We start from the raw sequence: 20,908 nt of genomic DNA, 5'->3' as shown, positions 1-20,908 counted from the left end.
AGACAATTGTCACTATGTTATACTGTGTTTTGGAAAATAATGCCTTAAAATGATTCAATTGTACTCCCTTTGGACGGCGTGGATGCCTGAACCCCTTGAGCCCAAGGGTTCCCGGAGCCCTTATTTAGCATTGGGAAGACCGCGTACAGCACTTGCAACTCTTGGGAAGACAGACTAGGGCCTCAGGAAGAGAGTTCTGTCAGGCGTTGCAGCCCCAGCACACCTCCAGGTACCACTCTACTCCGTGTGAATGCCGAATGAGAAGCGCACTAGTTTTCTTTCCCGCTCGAAGTGCCGACGTAACATCTGCCTGAGCAAGACATTCGTGACAAAATATCTAGAGGGGCCTCTGTCTACAACGAAGTCCTTGAGTCAGGTCAAGGTTGAAAGGGACTTCGCCTAAGTGGATCTAGGCTTAGTGGTGTTGGCTTCATTTAGCTTTAAAGAGGGGGAAAAGAAAAAAAAAAAAAAAAAAAAAAAGCACTGGGGCTCGTCCGGGATTTGAACCCGGGACCTCTCGCACCCAAAGCGAGAATCATACCACTAGACCAACGAGCCAAGCTCTCCGGTGTGTCTTCCTTTTTAAGAATATTCATTTATTCTGTTCGCTGCATCACGTTGTATGAAGACCATTTTTGATTCCTCTCCTAAGCCCAGCAATTTTCTCTAGACTTCAGGAGCATCAGCGTGCGGATTCAGCGAAACCTGAGCCACAGCGTTCCAGAGGCAGAACTGTTCAGTAAGGGACTCAGGTTGAGCTACTAGTCCACCTGTGGACCCTCTTGCGAGGGTCTGAGTTCTTACAGAGTTAGGACAAACTTCCCTGCAGGTGGCCTGGAGTTAGAGAACAGGTAAAGACAAAAAACCACATTGATTTCATCGAAAGCCCTCCCGCCCAGGGTCTAGAGCTGAGGAACTCGATACCACGCCTCTGCGGAGGTCAAATACTGGAACCACTGCCTCAGCCTGCCCACTGTGTCAACACCCTGTATCATGCTCTTGCTGTTTTCTTTCAGCTTAATTTAATGAACTTTGTACTATAAATCTAGATTTAAGGCACGCTTCAAGGGAGCGCGGAAGGCGGCAAACGTCGGGAAGAGTCGACCATTTCCAATAGCGTCTTCTTTAGAAGCCTGCCCTCGCCCGCTTCTCCAGCACCCAGAAGGTGGTGGGTGTAATGGGAAGGGAGAGCGTTGTCCTTACTCCGCAGTCTCTTCTACTTGGGGAACGAAGCTGCTGGGCTCTAGCTTGTCTGCCTTGGTCACACGGTGCACCGCGCACCGGGCATATTCCTGGCTCAGGGCACAAACTTGATAAACAACGAACGCAGGGCTCAATATCCGCGCCAGATTGCTGGGCGGGCTAAGATGTGAGAGAAAAGAAGGGGACCGCCCCCTTCCCAACCATTCTCTGCATCGCCACTTTCTGTTGATTCTGGAATTCAGGTTGGTTATTTAGAAGAGCTCTGAGACCGAGAGAGAAGCAGCTGCCGCTCAGACTCCGAGCTGTTGGCAAAGAGTGTTAAGGGACCGAGGGAAAGGTTACTCCTCTTCTAGTCTATTTCTGCTTCAGGGATCCTGGAGGCATCTCAGACCCAGGTTGACTAAGACTGAACCTGGTTCCACTGATAGATCGTGGTGAGGACGGCCTAGACCCCTGAATGTCTTCACCTCGAGCACGCTCTGGGCTTTGAGAAGTCCGCCTTTCTTTAAACAAGAACAAAGCCTAGTCTTAGTCTACGAGAGCTGTAGCAGTTACTTTTACAAGAATCCAAGCAGATAGGAGACAATGACGTGATGCCGTGTCTCGCACCCTCACCTACCCCACTTTATCCCAGGGCTGCGCTGGTGGCCCTGGTGTTGCCCAAGTTCAGGGGCTTGTCAGGCCTGAGCCTGAGGAGCACGCAGTGTGGGCGCTACCAGTGCTCTTCCAGTGACTTACATTCCCATTTGGGCCTAGTCAAGAACATATTTATTCTTCGTATATAAAGAAGCGCTTCCTTCCAAAGAAATTCCTTTTAATTTTAAAATATCTATTACATTTTATTTAAATGTCATCTAGTTGCAGGTTTCAAAACTTAGGGAAGTCGATGGTAAAAGACGCATTGCGCGTTGGCTCCATAGCTCAGGGGTTAGAGCACTGGTCTTGTAAACCAGGGGTCGCGAGTTCAAATCTCGCTGGGGCCTAGAGAGAGTACCCTTCCTAACGAGGGTGGTGCTTCCTGCGCTTTTCTTTCTTACACTGACTCTTGAAAGTAAAGGAAGCAGTGTGTGAAGTTTCAGGGAAAATTATCTTCTGAAGATTTGAGAGGAAAGATAATAGGATTGGCGGAGTCCACATAACTGCGTTTGAGGTCAAGAATAAATCAACCTCGGCCAACAGGTTGATCCTCCGGCTGCCACCGGAGCGTGGAGTCCTGCGCATTTTCCCACTTGCAACCTGCCTGACTTCCCAGTTTTTCCTTTGTTTCTGGAGCGAGAACTGATTTGCCGATTACTCTGGAACAGCTCAGCCCAGAAGCTATGCAGATACACCCGAATCCGGACGGTTTCTGCTCTTTTACTTCCTCAGACTCAGCCTCTGTGTCCTGCCCCAGGCTACTCCAGGATTCAGTCTACCCTAGATTCAACTCTGGAGATTTCTTGACCTCCAGTTTAAGCCCGAACTTCAAATACAAAGAAGCTAGGCCACTCACTGGCTGTTACTATAATGCTCAGTAGTCGACACTTTATCGTACTAGACGTACCCTTTGGTAGCTCAGCTGGCAGAGGGGAGGACTGTATTGGTGATAAAGCTTCTGTTATCCTTAGATCACCGGTTCGGTTCCGCCAAGAGGAAGTGTTTAATTTTTCCTCCTATTCAACTAGGTTTTATCTCCTAAATCAGTACTGTGGAATGTTTAATTTGATTTTCAGGCAACAAAAGAACAACTTTTTGCCGACCATAAAACTTAATGTTATATGTCCTCTCTGTGATCATGCATTATAGATGATTCGGTTTACTGAGAAGATATGAAATAACGGTTGGAGAAGGAAATGGCAACCCACCCCAGTATTCTTGCCTAGAGAATTCCGTGGACAGAGGAGCCTGGTGGGCTGCTGTCCATGGGGTCGCACAGAGTCGGACACGACTGAAGAGACTTAGCATGCATGCATGCATTGGAGAATGAAATGGCAACCCACTCCAGTATTCTTGCCTGAAGAATCCCAGGGATGGAGGAGCCTGGTGGGCTGCCGTCTATGGGGTCGCACAGAGTTGGGCACGACTGAAGCGATTTAGCAGCAGCAGCAGCATGGAATAACAGTACCCTTTTAAGATTTGAATGGTATCTCCTAATCTTGAAGACCAGCTAGTCTTAACTGAATAGTGGGCAATATCCCTCAACCCCTTCCCCCAGCCCTACAATATTCCCTTACCATGAATAATTTATACTAAGCAATTCAGAGTTTAAAGAGAAATACTGTAGAAATATCTGTCCTTCAAAAGAGTGTGAACAAACAATGCAGAGAATAAGCAATGTAAAAAAGCAAAATATTCATGTGGGAATGTTCTTTCAATAATAAGACATAAATACTAATTCAAACTAGAGGCTTTTGTTTCACCACCAAATTACACAGTGTTTACTGTTTAATACTGGCCAGGATACAGTGACAAAGACTTTCTCGTAAAATTGTCGCTACTTTCTGGAGTGGTACAATTGGGTGATATAAATCAGGAATCTTAAAAAGACATTGTGTTTTAGAAAAAAAAAGTGGACATCATGTTTCATCAAGTGTTCTTTTCCTACTCCTAGAAATGTATCATTCATTTTTGGAAAAAAGGAAATACAGCAAAAGATATTTATCTGTGGGTAAATTGTGTTCTGTATAATTTAAGTATTTTTTAAAAATATGCTACATAATGCAAAGGACATTTTTTTAAAAAACCAGAGCTTTAACCTTACAAATGATGTTTAAAAATACACCATGCCACAGTGGAAGAATACGAAACTAAATATATTCTTTCCATACAATCCAGCAATCACATTCCTAGGTACTTACTCAAATGAGTTGAAAACTGATATCCACACAAAAACCTGCCCATGAACCAGCTTATATGTGTATTATCTTCAAAACTGGGAAATGGTAAAGATGTCCTTCAATAAGTAAATAAACAAAACTGTGGTACATCCATACAATGGAATACTATTCAGCACCGGGAAGAAATGAGATAGCAAGCCATAAAATGGTATGGAAGAACTTTAAACGTGTATAAGTGAAAGAAGCCAATCTGAAAAGGCTACATACTGTATGATTCCAAATATTCAGCTGGAGGAGGAAATGGCAACCCACTCCAATATTCATGCCCGGAGAAGCCCATTAACGGAGGAGCCTGGCAGGCTACAGTCCATCGGGGTCACAAACAGTCCGACATGACTTAGCGACTAAACAACAACCACAAATACTCAACATTCTGGAAAATGCAAAACTATGGAGATGATAAAAGGGTCAGTGGTTGTCAGAGGTTATAGGGGAGGGAGGAATGCATTGGGGAAGCCCTGAGTATTTTTAGGGCAGTGAAATTATTCTGTATGATACTTTAATGATGGTAGATATATATCATTGTACATTTTGTCAAAACCCATAGAATGTGCCGCACTAAGAGTAAACTGTAGTGTAGACTAAAGATTTTAGAGGATTTTCCCCCTCTTCACAAAGCACAAAAATATGATCATTGTGTGTATGTGTGTGTGAAGAACATCGGTGTCTCAAGATTTTTCTTAGTGAGAGGTGGATAGAAAGGAAAGGCACTGATCTGGAGGAGTCATCAAAGTGAAACAGGAGATGACCTGTGAGGACACAGAAGATAATTTTGATTGAGGAGAGGGAATGACATAAAAAGGAAGGCAGAATCAATGTGTCACCAAAAATCCCAACACTTTGGTTCCTATGCAGAATCCTCGTTGTCTGCTCTGTACTTTTCTTTCTTCAAGGCGCTGCAGGGAAATATTCTACCTCTTTGAGAGAGCTGTACAGCCTGTGGGATAACAGGGGCTGAAACGGCTGAGAAGGGCAATGGGACAACCATTCTGATAGGGCACTACTAAATAGACCCTGAGTGTATCCCTTCCTCTTTCCCACACTGAGTTAGGTTCTCAACAGGCATTGCAACTGGGTGATTCAGAGACCGAGACAGTCTCCAAGGTAAGTGAATTCACTTAGAAGGGGCAAAGCAGTGGCTAAGCCAACATTCACAGAACACTCCACTGGGCTTGACATCTGGAGTCAGCCAAAAATCAGCTTTTAAGGGTTTTGGAATCACAAACCCACCTGCAAAGTCAAATTCAAAAGAACCATTTACCTGCCCTGCCCCAACCCTTAAGGCAATAATGCCTGAGTGAGAGCTGGAAGCCTGGAAGGAAATGGCTTTCTGCATGGATGCATTCATTCATTCATCATCTTCAGTTACAAGAGTAATGTGATTAAAACCAAATCAAGTCTGTGCAGGTTATTTCCAGAGCACAGAGCTGCAGCTCCTAAACCAGTGTTGGCTCCCAAACCAGGGCTGATGGGGGCTATGGGGCACTATCTAGGAAGTCTTTCCTACTGGATGGTGCCTAAGCCAGGTCATGAGAATGATTCAGTGTGAGTGTGGATTTTATTAGAGGAGGACAGAAAGAATTCCCCCTTGTGAGAATGCAAAAGTTTAGATACAAGCAAAGTGAGGTGCGAACAACTAGTTTGAGCACAAGTTATTGAGAAGAAACCGAGCTAACCTGGTTTGAAGTAAGTATTTCAGAGCAGGATTGAAAGGTTTCCTGGAAATTCTTGCGAGAGAGAGAGGTTTTCATGGATTCAGCTTGAATTATACTACTTCTGATTTACAGCTATACTAAAACACACCGTTGGCAGTGGTGGGATTCGAACCCACGCCTCCGAAGAGACTGGAGCCTAAATCCAGCGCCTTAGACCGCTCGGCCACACTACCACGGATGGCGCAGATACCTCATCCCTGAGCTGTTTACTACAGTACCCGTGCTCATAATTTTGAATTTTCTTGAGTAGGTGGAATTTCCCTCAGTGTTTTCATTTATCCCTAAGGACCTGAGCAAACTCGGAGAGAGGAGAACCCATCGTATTCTCACAGGCCTGAGAAAGTTGTCAATGATTATTAGCGCAAATTTCCTTGAAAGACCTTTTCTTTAACCGAGGCAATTCCACGCAGAAAGGAGGGGGAAAAATCTCACTGGAGACTTATTGCAAGTGGTTTCAGAAGACTAAGAAACTCCCCTCTGTTGGGTCGTTGGTCTATGGCTGTGAAACTCACAGAGAGAATCAGGTCGGAGATCAGATCAAGCAACAGGTTCGCTTCGGTTGACAGATCTGGCAAGCCTGTCGCCGATAGACAGGAAAATCCTTGGTCGCATTCCCTGCGGGCTCGGTCAGAGAGAGAGATTGGTCTACTTTTCCTGAAAGTAGCACTCTGGGATAGACCCACGCACACGCGCACTGCTGTAGCCTCTGAACAATTTCCCTTACAGAGGGACCAGTGTGACTGACTCCCAGAGGGTGGTTACATCCAAGAACTTTCCCACACCGGGGAGGGGTGTGTCCGAGTTTCCATGGGTTACCGAGCCGCGAAGCTTCAGATCTTTTCTTTCGAATGGAGTAGAGGGAAAGGAAAAGTTTCAGGAGTGCTCCCAGCCAGGCATCTTCAGCACCCAAGTGGAATCGCATACCTGTCGATCTGTGCTCCGCGGTGAACCCTGGATTACAAGCCACCTTATTCATTGCTCTTTCTGATTGGCCATTTCTGGGTCTCTGGATGCAGAAACTCCTAGGAGTCTCATTAAAGTTTCCTAACTTCCTCTTACTCCCCGCCTCCATCACTCCAAAAAACCACACCCTGCTCTTGCCTGCCCTTGCCCCAGAGCCTCGGAGGTCCTTTCTCGGCGGCCTGAGGGTTCGCGGTCAGGGTCAAGCTTGCTTCTCTGTATTTTCTTGGGACGAAGGTCTTGCTGGTTCCCATCTTCGATGCCAGGAAGCGGGGTGGGGTGCGGAGCGAGGAACACGAAAGAACTTCTAAAAAAGCTGATTGGAAATAGGGCTCAGGAAGCACCGGATGAACGTAGAACCAAGACGGGGAAGCAGGAAATGGGAAAAGCTGGGGCCATTTAGGAAGAGTTCAAGGCCAGAGGCGGGCTCTCCTCGCACTCCCCATCAGCTCCCTACTGCCGCCAATCCCGGTGCCCTCTGGGTCAAGTCCCCTCCACCCCCCACCTCGTCTCACCCCTCTCCCACACTGGGTTAGATGCTTCCTGATCGTTCTTTTTCGCTCTCTCGTTCCCTCCCTCTGCTCCCAGTTGACAGGCACTCTGAGCTCCCAGGGTGGAACTGGGTGTCAACCTGTGGGCTCCCACCTAGTTCTTTCTCTCCAGAAGGTACCGGAGTCACGAGCGTGGCCGTCTCTCGGAGATGGTCAGCAGCAAAGGCCAGCGAATCTAGCGGAAGGTATGGCTTCTATGCCCCACATCACTGGAGATGGAGGAGCTCAAGTACCTGTCTTCAGCCCCTTTGGCGGAAGTGGACAACTTACAAGAAACTTCAGTTTGTGTTTCCACGCTTTTTGAGGACCCTGAGAAAAAAAGTGTGTGTGAGCTTATTGCCTTGAGCAGTACACGCTTCTTTGCAACAGGTCATAAGCAGTGGGAAGACTGATGCTAATCTCAAATTGGAGAGAACCTAGAGATCGTGTGCAATAAACTTTGTGCATAAGACTAGGAAGCATCAGATTGAAAGACAGAAAAGGCCTGGGGTTCTTTACTACCAAAAGGATGTAGGGATGGATGCGAGGAGAGAGAACAAGTGTTGAACATATTTATCAAATTATTTTGTCTAGTAGTGAACCAGGTGAGAAACTCAGGGTCTATGGATTGATCCTGGGAAATCTCACATGGAGGCTTCTGATTAGAAGATTAAGTGAGATCATATTTAGGTCTCAGTGCTAATTTGGTAAACATACACATTTAAATAAACTGCAGCTTCTGTAAATGTTTTGACTTTTTTTTTTTTTTACAAATATGGATTCCAAAAAAAAGTACAGAGATTCTGGTAAGATGGAAGTGACCTGAACCCTTGATTGTTTATTTTTTTTTTTAGTTCTAGGTCAGGGCAGTGAAAGGAACCAGCTGACAAGAAAACACTTGATCATTACAGCAGAGGTCCCTTTGATTCTAAGGGACTGCATGTTCAGGCTCCACAAATTGACAAGCTTCAAAGCATTTTCTTATCAGGACAAAGTACCACAGTCTCACCTGCCATTCTGAATTTCCTTTACTAACCAGTGTGCCTGGCCTCCCCTATTCAATCACCTGTTATCGCTCGAGCACTCATTGTCTCCTTAAACTCACAGGATTCTTCAATGGAGAAAGTATTTTGATCTGTTCATCACCGAAGTGGATCATCTGTTAGACTGATAGAGACCTGAAATCAGAAGTCTTAGCTTTCCTAGTGGAATGCCAGCCTTGCCAAATACTTAACTGACCAACATCTGAAGCCCTTTGGAAAAATGCCTGATAGAGATAAGTGTGATGTTTGTCTGGCACATGCCTATTCTTTCCGTTTTCAGTGTTGGGTACTAGTATTTTAGGCTCTAACATTCTGCAACATCACAGGAGAATTTAACCTTGGATTTCCTGCTATCCATACCTTGTCAATAGTGTAAATGATGAAAATTTATACACAAGTGGGAAATTTACTTTAAGGCCTTGATGCTCAAGGTATAGTCTAAGAACCAGCAGCATCAGCATCTCCTGGTAATTTATTAGGAATGCACAATCTCAGGCCCATGAATTGGAATCCTAATAAATTCCTCCAAAGTTAGAGAATTGTTACAAGTACTCTATTTTCCAATCTATGCTTCAACTGTTCTATTCTCTATTTAGGGCATTTTAAAGTTCCCACCAGACTTGCACTACATTGCAATGTAAGTCGCTCACTCTAGCTCCAGTAGAGAGCCATCAAATTACTGGCTTGGCTCCCATCTGCATGCGCTATAAAAATCTCACTAAAAGTTCTTTATGACCCCACGGACTGTAGCCCACCAAGCTCCTCTGTCCATAGAATTCTCCAAACAAGAATACTGGAGTGGATAGCCATTCTCTTCTCCAGGAGATCAAACCCTGGTCTCCTGCACTGCAGGCAGATCCTTTACCATCTGAGCCACCAGGAAAGCCCACAAAAATCTTACTAAAAATTAAATACTGGTAAATAGTATGTTCCTTTTGATGAATGTATCAGATAGTCTTTTCAGCATTTATTGAGTCCCTACTTAAATATTTAGTAGCTTTTTCATAGTCTCGTGTGTTTAGTACATTGACCATCAGAGTAATACAAAATACTGTGATGTATTTATACTTACAACTTTTCTAAAATAACCATTTGAAGAAAAAGGAGAGAAGGGAAAGGGAAATCTTTCCCCTTATTTTCAATAGGAAGAATTAAGCCTCTTATTTTAAATTTGTATTTGTCTTTATAATGTTTACTGAAGTTTATGGAAGAAGTGGGACAAAAGGGAACAATCTCACCAGGCTGATTGCCTCTGCAAGCTTCAGGTGAAAAGAAATGTAACCCTGAACATGCTCAGCCAAAGGGAAAGAGGAAACTTATGGGACATTCTTTTTTGTTTGTATTCATCCAGCTGGTAGCAATAACCTCCTTCTCCTCCACACCGCCCCCCCCCCCCACCCAAATTCAGTCACTACAAAATATTGTAATAGTCTGGCTACTTTGGGTTTTGGGAAGATCCCCTGGAGGAAGTCATGGCAACCCATTCCAGTATTCTTGCCTGGAGAATTCCATGGACAGAGGAGCTGGGTGGAATACAGTCCATAGGGTTGCAAAGAGTTGAACACAACTGAAGAGACTTGGCAAGCATGCTTTGGGTTTAAGAAGATAAAATCTGATGTACATTTGATTTTCTTCTTTGATTTCTCTACTACCTTGTCTAGCTTCTGACTCCAGTTCCAGAGCATCCAAGCACTCAGAGGGCACTTCTTGATGAACACACAAGAGTAATTATAATGGATTTAGGCACTTAAGATTAGGTAATGGGGAACATGAACCAAGAAGCACTATGAAATTGAGAAACAGAATCTTCTTTTGATTCTTCAAGGTATATTACAACGGACCCCACATCCACCAAATAAATCTGTGCTCTCCATTTGGTCAGGTTAGAGGAGGTGCAGAAAATAAATAAGGTTATTATCCCTGTTGTAGCAAGCTTGCAGTTGAGTGAAAGAAGATGTTTTCTGTCATACATACAATATAAATCTAGAAGAATGAATACCCATATACGCACCACCATCAGGTGGTAACATGAGTAGTAACTGATACGCCAGAGTGAGTGCAGCCTCAATTTCCCAAGGGTCAGAAGTCTAGGGAAAGTAAAGAAAATAAATTTAAGAAAGCATAAGTTGAGGCTAGTACAACTTTTTTTTTTTTGGCTAAAATTTTGCAAAGCCTTGCTCCTTGGTATTCTGGATGAATAATCTGTGTACCTTAGAAACAAGTCTTATCTATCCATAGATGTACTTGGATGCTACTAAGATGAATAATTGATTGGATTCTCTTAATTGTGCTTACTTTTCTATATAAATTCTTGACCTTTTAAGGTACTTTAAGGTCAGTGAAAATGCAGGGTCTTCAGCCAAGGATATCAAGGAAGTCTCTTTTGTGGGAGAAAAAAAAGCTCCTTGAATGGCACACAATGCATTTTCATGCAAGTAGATAAAATGGTCTTATTTGAGCTCATTTTTTCTACTTGGGCACTTAGAAATTTATTTTTGTCTACAGCCTAGACAATATGTTCTGGAAAATTATTTGGTTCCTTAGGGTATTAAAAAGCTGTGAGGTAGTGTTCCTGACAAAAATATATAGGCTGAATCCAGTTGGAGTACTGAATCCCCTCCTGTATTCTTGCCTGGAGAATCCCATGGACAGAGGAGCTTGGTGGGCTACAGTCCATGGGATCGAAAAGAGTTGGACACGACTGGAACGACTTAGCGTGCAGAATGTGAGACTTCCGAGAGCTGCTATGAAAAAAGAAAGGCTGAAAGGAGGGGAATTTTCAAATTGAAAAGAAAGAATTGAAAGAAACATTAAAATTAAAAGCAGCGAGAAACATTGTTTGAATCTAGTTTAAAAAAAACATTGGAGGGAGCCAGTTGGGGAAATTTGAAAATATGGACTATTAAATTACAGAGTTATTCTAAATGTTGTTAGGTCTAACATGGTACTGAAGTTATGCTTTTATTCTTAGTTCTTATTTTTAGGAGATGTCTGAAGTATTTAGGTATGGAATTTAAAGGTTACAGTAACTTTCAGATTTCTTGCAGATTTAATGATCTTGGGCAAATGACATTAAAAATTAGTGAGTACACGAGCAGGCCTATAGTGAGAGAATCTAAACCTTACTAAATAAAAGTGGTTCACTTCTTGGGCTTGCATGAATCAGTCCTTTTCCTCCCCAAAGTTCTAGTCTATGGCTATATTTGCAGTAAGAAATAAGTACAAGATTTTTTGTAGTTAAATACAATTTTAGTTCCTGTTTACTAGCTTAGAAAAACAGGATATCTAAAAAGTGAAAACAAAATCCTTTTTAAAAAATTGTATTATTCATACCAAGGATACATGCAAATCCGTATGTCTTTAAGGAAATATTAAAATTTTCCTCTCTAGCACCTCTTTTCCCTGCTTGCTCCTAACCCTGGACCTTTGAGAGTCAATAATTCCAACATACAAGCAAGAGTTAGGGGCTCTTGCTTCAGAAAAGACAAAACACCGCGTAAACATCTTCTCACCTCTGTGGATTTCACCGCCACATAAGGAACCATAACCTCCCTGCCTGTCGGATACCCTCTATATGCGCCTTTTAATTCTCAGGTGGGTCTCTCGAGTGCCCAGGTATCTGGAGTTCTGTCATATGCATCCTTTCTGGGCAGCAGAGGAACAGAAGGCAATGTCTCAGCCGACTATCAAGGTAAGGGACTAGAAGACAGTCTAGTAGCGACTCTGCTCAAAGCAGAGTCTTTTCGAGTGGTTGACACGACGCAGAAAGTTTTCAATTTTGCAGCATACCTTGGATTTTTGCTTGGGTCAAAATCCCATTTAACACAGTAAACTTACTGAAAACACCTATAACAGGGAAGATAGAGAACCAGCATACACACGAGGGCTCCATAGCTCAGGGGTTAGAGCACTGGTCTTGTAAACCAGGGGTCGCGAGTTCAAATCTCGCTGGGGCCTAGCACTCGCTTTTTTTCCCCCTTCCTAAGCATTAAAGCAGTGGCTGCAGGACTAGGGTACCCAGGCGGCTGTTCCGGCAGATCTCCCTTGTCTTTGGCAGAGCGTGATAAGACTTTCAGGCCAAGTGGACGTAGTTCCCCTGCTGCTGTCCTGGTCTGGATCACAGCTGATAAATCCTCCGCTGCGTCAGGCACGCGCTCGCTGGGGAAACACACGCATTTCTGCCGGTAGAAGGCACTCAAACTCGTATTTCTTTGAGAAACGCCTGGTGACGTGGCCTAGTGACGTGCGTGAGCCTTGAGGCGGAAATAAAAGGCTGTTTTACTGTGGCTCGTTGGTCTAGGGGTATGATTCTCGCTTAGGGTGCGAGAGGTCCCGGGTTCAAATCCCGGACGAGCCCTTCTTTCTTTGCTTCCGGTAATTTATTTAAAACACATGTGCTGTCGCGTTTTGTTCTCTCCACTCTGCTTTGGAAAGTTGCGGCAGAGGACCCCTAGGGATGATAAACGGTAAAGTTACGGAGAACTACGAGTTAGTTTTGAATTCTGTCTGATGATCCATTCCTCACTCTCCTGGCTGGCAGGCTGACGTGGCAGCTCCGAGCGCTTGTCTCTAGACCTCTCAGTGCATCTGCTGTGAAATGGAAATGGTTGCCCGTTCCCTTTCCCTGCCTAGCGCCAGGGATCCCGTTCAGTAAAATAAAACAGTGTATGGGAAACTGAAGAAAGAAAGGAACAGGTTTGCCCTGACTGGACTGACTCCTTTTTTTTTTTTTCTACACACAACCATTTCAATATTTATTAGAGGATTCTTTAACTTAATTTCAATATGCAATCATTAAAAGAAAAGAGAAATAGGAACAATACATATACATCAACAAACTGGGCCAGCCAACACCTAGACTTAAACAGTGTGCTGGGAAGTCCTGAGTAACTGCAATCGGGAGTCCCAAATGGGAAAAGGTCTCAGGCAGCGTGTCCATGCCACAGGTGAGACTTCAAATTGTTATTTTGGGGGTTCCTACTTATAATCCCAGGCCGCAAAGTGATATCATCATCGGTTTGTGTCCCCAAATGCAGCTCTGGTTTGACTTTCACCTTTTTGCAATGCTGTTTGTTTCACCTTGTGAGTCACAGGAATTCGTTAGACCTCAGAGGTTTGGCCGTACTCTCAGGGGCTCAAGGATTCCAAGATCTACTCTCTTTCTTATCTAAAGTACTGCCTACTTCCTGTGCTTGAGGGAAGGTACAGAATCTGGGCAGTGTCCAGGCAGGTCAGAAACAAGGTCGGAGGCTTGTTCTCCTGCTTCTGAAGCCTGAACAAGACTTCTTCCATTTTAATTTCCCTAAAAGTTGACCTCAGGATTATTTAGGTTGGAGAGCATAGAAATAAGGCAAAAGAATACAAGTCTTCTTAATTCTATAAGTCAACTAACAATTGCAGATAGTCAACAGAAATAAAGTGACCAAAGACACAAGTAATGGGTTAAACACTGCAGAGAACAATTTTTGAGCAGTAGAGGATTTAGTAAAGAAGTTTCAACATAAATGAGAAGTATGCTTTCATACATCAGCTCTTACTTCCATTATCTTATTGGCAGCAATAGTGGTAATGATAGAATGTTCTATCAAGGCACAATTGCAGTTATCTGTGAAATTTTGTAACTCTTTGGTTCCTTGCAAAATTTTACATAAAGGTTCTAAGGAAAATATAATATTAGGAATAGACAAAGTAGGAAATAACATCTGAGTCCTTAATAAAAAGTTCTCATAGGAGGAAAATAATAGGTGGTCCTTTTCCAATATAAATGATCAACATGTGTTAGGCTTCTGGAAAAAGGGGTTCCTAACTGATACATAGAAGTAGTTTCTACATCATTGGTTACAATACATATAAACTGAGGGTCTATTTCAAAAAACATATTAAAGGATTTAGGGAAGATAGTCCATTCACAATAGTTGGTGGAGTACTCCAATAAGCATGATTCCTCAAATGTGAGAAGTTGGTCCCCGTAGCAGTCCTTAAGTAGCTTTGGCACAGTCTATCAGTAAGTGGGTACAGTTATTAAAGTAGCACATGAAATTGGCACATAATTCTTGTATTCAAGGCTTGAGCTGTATCTTTAGCAGTGCTTTATAATCTAGAAAACAGGTAAATTTTGTCCATAGACAGTCAAAGTTAAGAAAGGACAGACCTTGTTGGCAGGGCAGGAGAAGTTATCCTGAGTTTGTGTCTGGCTCATGTTTCTCCAGCCTGAAGATTCCCCAATAGCTTCCTTCATATTTGTCTTTTAATTGTAGCCTATCCTTAAAGGTTGAGGTGTGAATGACAATCCTCATTACAGGCTTAGTTGAAGAATAGTCTGTATGTTGCTTTTTCTCTCAGATAGCCACATTTCTGGTGTGCCCACAGAGTCAAACCTTTTAAGTCACTGGAATCTGGATAGACTTCTACTGCTTGGATTCAGGCCTGAATAACAGAGTTATACCATCGTCCCGTAGAATTTGGAACACTGTGAGCATCTACATGAAAGACTTTGACTTCCCTGCTGGTTCAGATGGCAAAGAATCTGCTGCCAAGCAGGAAACCCAAGCTTCAACATCAATATTCTTGACTGGAGAATTCCATGGATAGAGGAACCTGGGGAACTAGAATCCATGGGGTTGCAAAAAGTCAGGCACGACTGAGCGACTAACACTTTGACTTCTTTCCCCTGTACTTTTAACATACCAAATGAGTGACTCCATTTTTTAAAAGAAGAGGAACTCCATGTTACACTCTCAGTGAACTTTGGACTGCATACCTGGGAAGCCATAGAGATAAAATACCAACAGCCAAGCAGGCCTCCCTGGAGAGTAAAAACCAGACCAGGCAAACCCGGTACCTCTACCTCCTGGAGCCAGAAGGAATGCAATGTCCACTATGTAATCTTAATAATACTTATTGATGTGGACTAAAGGGATGGCATCACTGCCTCGATGGACATGAGTCTGAGTGAACTCTGGGAGTTGGTGATGGACAGGGAGGCCTGGCGTGCTGCGATTCACGGGGTCACAAAGAGTCTGACAGGACTGAGCGACTGAACTGAACTGAACTGAAACTCTATGTCCAGATAGCTTTAGAATGTAAATTTATGGCTGTAACCTGATTGTCTCTGTTACTAACATTGTCCAGAGTGGACTTTAGAGAATTTGGAGGTGTGGGCTTGGGCATGTACACTTTGTAGAAAAGGTTGTCACCAAGTCGATAGGGGTCCTGGACTAAGGAGGAAACTCTGCCTTGGGACCGGCTGTGTAATAAACTGCACTCCACTATCCAGGCTGTTCTTCTGAGTGAGTTTGCTTCCCAGAGCGTTTGGCTGTAACAAAACTGCCTGGAACCTTCAAATAGAGCTAAATACAAACTGCTTTTCCCGCCCTTGAAGGAACGCGGGTCTGAAATGTACTAACATAATCACCATTTTAAGCGTGTGTGATATATTATCCTTTAAAAGAGTTTTTATGCAGTATCATATACTGTGGTGTCTTTATTTTTTTCTCTTTCTCCTACTCCACACTGCCTGTTAAAAAACAAGCAAGCAAACAAACAAAAACCAAAATTAAAAAAAAACAAAACACTCATGTAGAGTAAGGTCATCTCTAGCGGAGGAATTAGAATGATTGTTGTCAGGCGCTCAGCCGTGTCCGACTCTGCGACCCCGTGGACAGTGGCACGCCGGGTTTCCCTGTCCTTCACACTCTCTCGGAGCTTGCATGATGCCATTTAACCATCTCATTCTTCCTTCAATCCCAGCAGCAGGGTCTTTTCCAAGGAACAGAAACAGCGGAAGTCGCAAAACTGGGCAAGTCCAGATTGTCTATCGCGAGAGCAAAGTCAAGAAACTGTATTAAAGTGGCAGGATCAGCGGAGTCAACGATGTTTGATCCGCATAGTTTCAAAAACCACCTGGCAGCGGTGGGATTCGAACCCACGCCCCCGAAGAGACTGGAGCCTTAATCCAGCGCCTTAGACCGCTCGGCCACGCTACCCATTGAAGGCAGGTCGGAAACATACTGTATATGATCCTCTCTCCTCTCAGTCCCTCCACACCCGGTAGTTTATATATTTATCGCTTGGGGGAGGCTCTTCGTATCTAACCCCTCCTTCTTCCTGATATGATTTGCTCTCTTTCTTCTTTGAAGCGACAGTGCTTGAGATTTATGGGAACAGTCTTAGTGCACAAGAGCGTCTCGAGAGGCTGGACAATCTTTGTTAGCTCTAACGGGCACCGAGCGCCTGCCTGGGCCCGGCGCAGTCTGGTTGCCCGGGAGAATCGGCCCTCCCGGGTCTTGGGGTTGCTTTCCATGGAAGGCGCCACATGGCAAGAGCCTTTGGTTCTTGAGAAGCTGAGTCTGGAGTCCTGCGGCGAGAAAGCGCCTGGATCTTCCTAAAGGAGACGCAGAACCTCGCCAGGCGATGAGTTCTTTAGCTTTCAAGGGAGAGCCAGAAAAGTTCCAGCCTGACCGAGCCCAGGAACCAGTCAGTAATGTGCCGAAGCCTGAAGAAGCCTCCCACTTGGGCCCCAGTGTCCAGCCCGCAGCGGACCGAAAACAGATGCTCTGTCAGCAACACGGGTCCACTCCCCTCCCCAGTATCACAGGATCACCCCTCGGCGTGTGACTGTCCCTAATGCAACTGCCTGCCTTCGTTCCCGCAGCGTCTTTGGCTCATTTAGAAGCGAAAACATGCGGCGCAATTATTTTTTGTTGATCCTGAATTTTTTTCTTAAAAAAGATCGGTGGAATAGCAATCCGTAATGTGGACGAGAGTGCAGTGATTTATTCTTCCACTAGGTGTCACCCACATACATAGCAAAAAATTTTACAACCAACTGTAGACGTGGCTGAAAGTTTCTTTACTAAAGTTTGAAAATAAAGAGTGACTTGTGTGGCTCGTTGGTCTAGGGGTATGATTCTCGCTTAGGGTGCGAGAGGTCCCGGGTTCAAATCCCGGACGAGCCCTATTTCTTTTCCTTTTCTAGTCAGCTGTCTTTCCCTTGCCTTCCATAAAGCCTGTGACTTGTTGATGTTTCTTAGTCAGCTGTCTTTCCCTTGCCTGCCTCCCATAAAACCTCTGATTTGTTGATGTTAAACACCATCACGTTAAATAAGCACCCTATGTAGCTAATAGTACAGTAAGGAGCACCATTTTATACTCCACTATTACAGATTTAAACATATCTTTAGACAAATACTCCTTGTTGTATTCTTAAATCACGAGGATAAATGCCAGATGTTATTAAGCATATTTCATATAAAATTTCTTCTACAAAATCATTATTTCTAAAGTCAAGTATTATTTCTCTTTTGTAGTTTCTTGTTATTAATCAGGAAGTGTTCCTTCAGAACTTAGGGAGGTGGAAATTTTCCTCTGCAGTAAGCCTGTGGCCCACACTGGGTTACTGGGACCTCCACAAGTCAACAAGTGTGACCACATGTCTTGTCACAGAAAGCCTGGACTCCCTCCCTCATTCAAACCTAACATTCCAGGGCCCTTGGGTGTGTTAGTAGGGGTGCGGGAGTTTCTTGTAGAGTAGCACCCTGGGAAAGAACTTCTTAACAGGGGTGCTCATACATGCCTGCAAATTAGCCTCAACCTGTAAATCTGTTTAACCATTCCCTGGGGGTCCAACCCCAAACCCATTAAACCAAAGTCTTTGAGGATGGTCATTTCATAACAGATCTTCAAATGTAATTCAGGTTGGCCTGGGAGTTACAGATGCTACCTAGTTGCTCTACAGGCCGCAGCTGGAGACCACGCCCAGCATCCCAGCAACTAGACATCCTGCATCCCATTCCACCTGCCTCAGAATCACCCTCTTCCAGCTGGTACTTCCTCTTCACTCCTTAAGTTTAGTTCTGAGTACAATCTTTTCTCTGGGATATGGGGTGGGAGGAGTGGTAACTCTCATCCTCTACACAAGGGCTAGACTCTCAGTTCGTGACCTTCACCCTACTTGCTCCCTACCTGCTGGATAGGCAGTGTTCACACCCCCTTATTTCAGTCAGATGCACTCTGACCCACCTGATGAACAAGGCCTAGAAACCACAAGTAATTTTTCAGTTCAATCAGTTCAGTTCAGTCGCTCAGTCACATCCGACTCTTCTCAACCCCATGGACTACAGCCCACCAGGCTCCTCTGCCCATGGGATTTTCCAGGCAAGAGTACTGGAGTAGGGTGCCATTGCCTTCTCCGCTGAAGTACCTAGATAACAGTATTTGATGCATAGTATTTTCAGAGTTGTTTTAGAGATATTAAAACCCCCCACCAAATGGAAGATGTTAACTACTTGATGACCATGAGCACATAGTCCCCAGCCTCCAGAGCCTAAGGACTGATACTGTTAACCCCTGTGACAGTGCCTGTTCCCTCACCATCAGCCAGTCAGAGAAGTGTGCATGAGCTGATCGCATACCCTGTGACCCTTTCCCTCACCTGGCTTTTTAAAATGCTTTGTTTAGGAACTTCCCTCATGGTCCAGTAGTTAACATTGCATGCTTCCACTCAGGGGACACGGTTCAGTCCCTGGTCAGGGAACTAAGATCCCATATACTGCACTATGCGGACAAAAACAAAAATGCTTTCCTGAAACCCTTCGGGAGCTTAGACAATTTAGAGTATGAGCCACCTTGTCTCCTTCCATGGCCCTCCAATAAACTTTTTACTTGCTCCAAACTCCAACATTTCAGTTTGTTTCACCTCATGGTGAGTCAGGCACACAAACTTTTGTTAACAGAGAGAACGATCTTATTAAAACCTTTGTTGTTGTTCAGTTGCTATGTTATGTCTGACTCTTTGTGACCCCCTGGACTGCAGCAAGCCAGGCTCCTCTGTCCTCCACTATCCCCTGGAGTTTGCTCCAATTCATATCCATTGAGTTGGTGATGCTATTTAACCATTTCATCCCAGTAGCATATTGGACACCTTCCAACCTGGGGGGCTCATCTTCTGCTGTCATATCTTTTTGCCTTTTCAAACTGTTCATGTAGATCTCCAGGCAAGCATACTGGAGTGGGTTGCCATTTCCTCCCCCAGTGGACCATGATTTGTTGAAACTCTTCACTATGACCCGTCCATCTTGGGTGGTCCTGCACGGCATGGTTCCTAGCTTTAGCAAGTTATGCAAGCCCCTTCACCATGAGATGGCTGTGATCCATGGAGGGGATTAAACCCTAGGAGAGAGCAAATCATTGCTCTGCTTAAAATCCTTTGATACATCTCTGTTTCATTTCACATTTTATCAAACTTCTTGCCATGACTTCAAAAATCTCTGCATGACTCTGCCATTTCTTAGACTCCTCTCACTTTTTTGACCTCATCTCTTATGTCTCTCCCATTGTCAGCTGTGTTCCAACTACATTAGCCTATGGTCGTTCTCAGAAATGCCCACCTCAGTGCCTTTGCACATGCTCTTCTCTCTGCTTTGAATCATATCTGAGACAATCTTATTGAGCCAATCCTGCTTTTAAGATCCCTGCTCAGATGTTATCAGAGTGAGCTCTGTATGAAATAGCACCCACCCCCTTTGCTCTCTGCTCCTCTGTCTCTACTTTAATTACATTCTTTGCATGGACCAGCACCTAACTTTTGCTGGCGCTCCTGCTGTTGTTTAATTCTCCCTCCTCAGCCACTAGAACGGAAGCTCCGTGAGGACAGGGCATTGTAATTGTTGTTTTCACTGCCAAAGTCTATTTCAGAGGCTGGAACAGTTCTTAGCACCTAATAGATACTCAAGAAATATTTGTTTAATAAACTGTGTGGATTGTTTTATTTATTTTTAACCACAGAGCAAGGTCCTAACTGCCAGATCACCAGGGAATTCCCTGTGTTAATTATTTTAAATCAAAAAGGAATCCCTGGGGATTTCCCTGGCAGTCCCTGGTTAAGACCTTGCTGCCCCAATGCAAGGGATGGTGGTCCAATCCGTGGTCAGGTAGCAAAGATCCCACATGCCTCGGGGCCAAAAAAAAAGAACCCAAAACATAAAACAGAAGCGATAATATAACAAATTCAATAAAAACTTTAAAAATGGTCCACATTTAAAAATAATTTAAAAAAGAAAAAGGAATCCCTGATTCTGGATGCTGAAGGGAATAAGGAGCATGGAGGTATTGGAGTTTGAACAGAGGGCTCTTGCAGGGTCAGGTATCCTATGGGTGTGCCATCTTCTAAGAAAACCTGAGAGCGGGGCCATGTGTGCAATATATTCTTTGGCAGCTCTCCTCGGTCACAGTATGGACCTGCAAATGCTTTACAGAAGCATTGAAAGGTTCTCCCAACTGGACATAAAGGAAGGCACAAGGTGGGCTCTCGCAGTTGTAAATTGTGCCTCAGTGCCACTGACTTCTGTAGCAAGCTCTCCCCAGGCAGAGCTGCTGAAGTACAGAGTTGCTTGGGCAAATTCTGAACCATGTGGTGTTTTGAGGTCACACTGTAGGGTTGCATTTAGCAGGCCTATTCTGTTAGAGCCTGTAAAATAATGGACTTAATAAGATGAGGAACAAAAGTCCATAAAAGGGAGACTGCAGAGGAAGAGGAGAAAGAAAGAAAAGGAGCTGTATAATCCAATAAGACTTTATCACCT

General features: G+C 44.2%; 7 non-coding genes across 7 annotated transcripts; 4 read left to right on the top strand and 3 right to left on the bottom strand.

Moving 5' to 3' along the window:
* TRNAP-UGG lies at positions 487 to 558 on the bottom strand. Its single transcript has one exon. It is a non-coding gene; the product is annotated as a tRNA-Pro (tRNA).
* On the top strand, positions 2,114 to 2,186 carry TRNAT-UGU. Its single transcript has one exon. It is a non-coding gene; the product is annotated as a tRNA-Thr (tRNA).
* TRNAL-UAG lies at positions 5,886 to 5,967 on the bottom strand. Its single transcript has one exon. It is a non-coding gene; the product is annotated as a tRNA-Leu (tRNA).
* On the top strand, positions 12,212 to 12,284 carry TRNAT-UGU. Its single transcript has one exon. It is a non-coding gene; the product is annotated as a tRNA-Thr (tRNA).
* Positions 12,613 to 12,684, top strand: TRNAP-AGG. The gene has a single exon. It is a non-coding gene; the product is annotated as a tRNA-Pro (tRNA).
* On the bottom strand, positions 16,231 to 16,312 carry TRNAL-AAG. The gene has a single exon. It is a non-coding gene; the product is annotated as a tRNA-Leu (tRNA).
* Positions 17,213 to 17,284, top strand: TRNAP-AGG. Its single transcript has one exon. It is a non-coding gene; the product is annotated as a tRNA-Pro (tRNA).

Source organism: Capra hircus, chromosome 10 (assembly GCF_001704415.2).
Source record: "Capra hircus breed San Clemente chromosome 10, ASM170441v1, whole genome shotgun sequence".
NCBI lineage: Eukaryota > Metazoa > Chordata > Mammalia > Artiodactyla > Bovidae > Capra > Capra hircus.
Note: the sequence above shows the minus strand (reverse complement) of the source record. Positions and strands in the feature narration are given on the sequence as shown.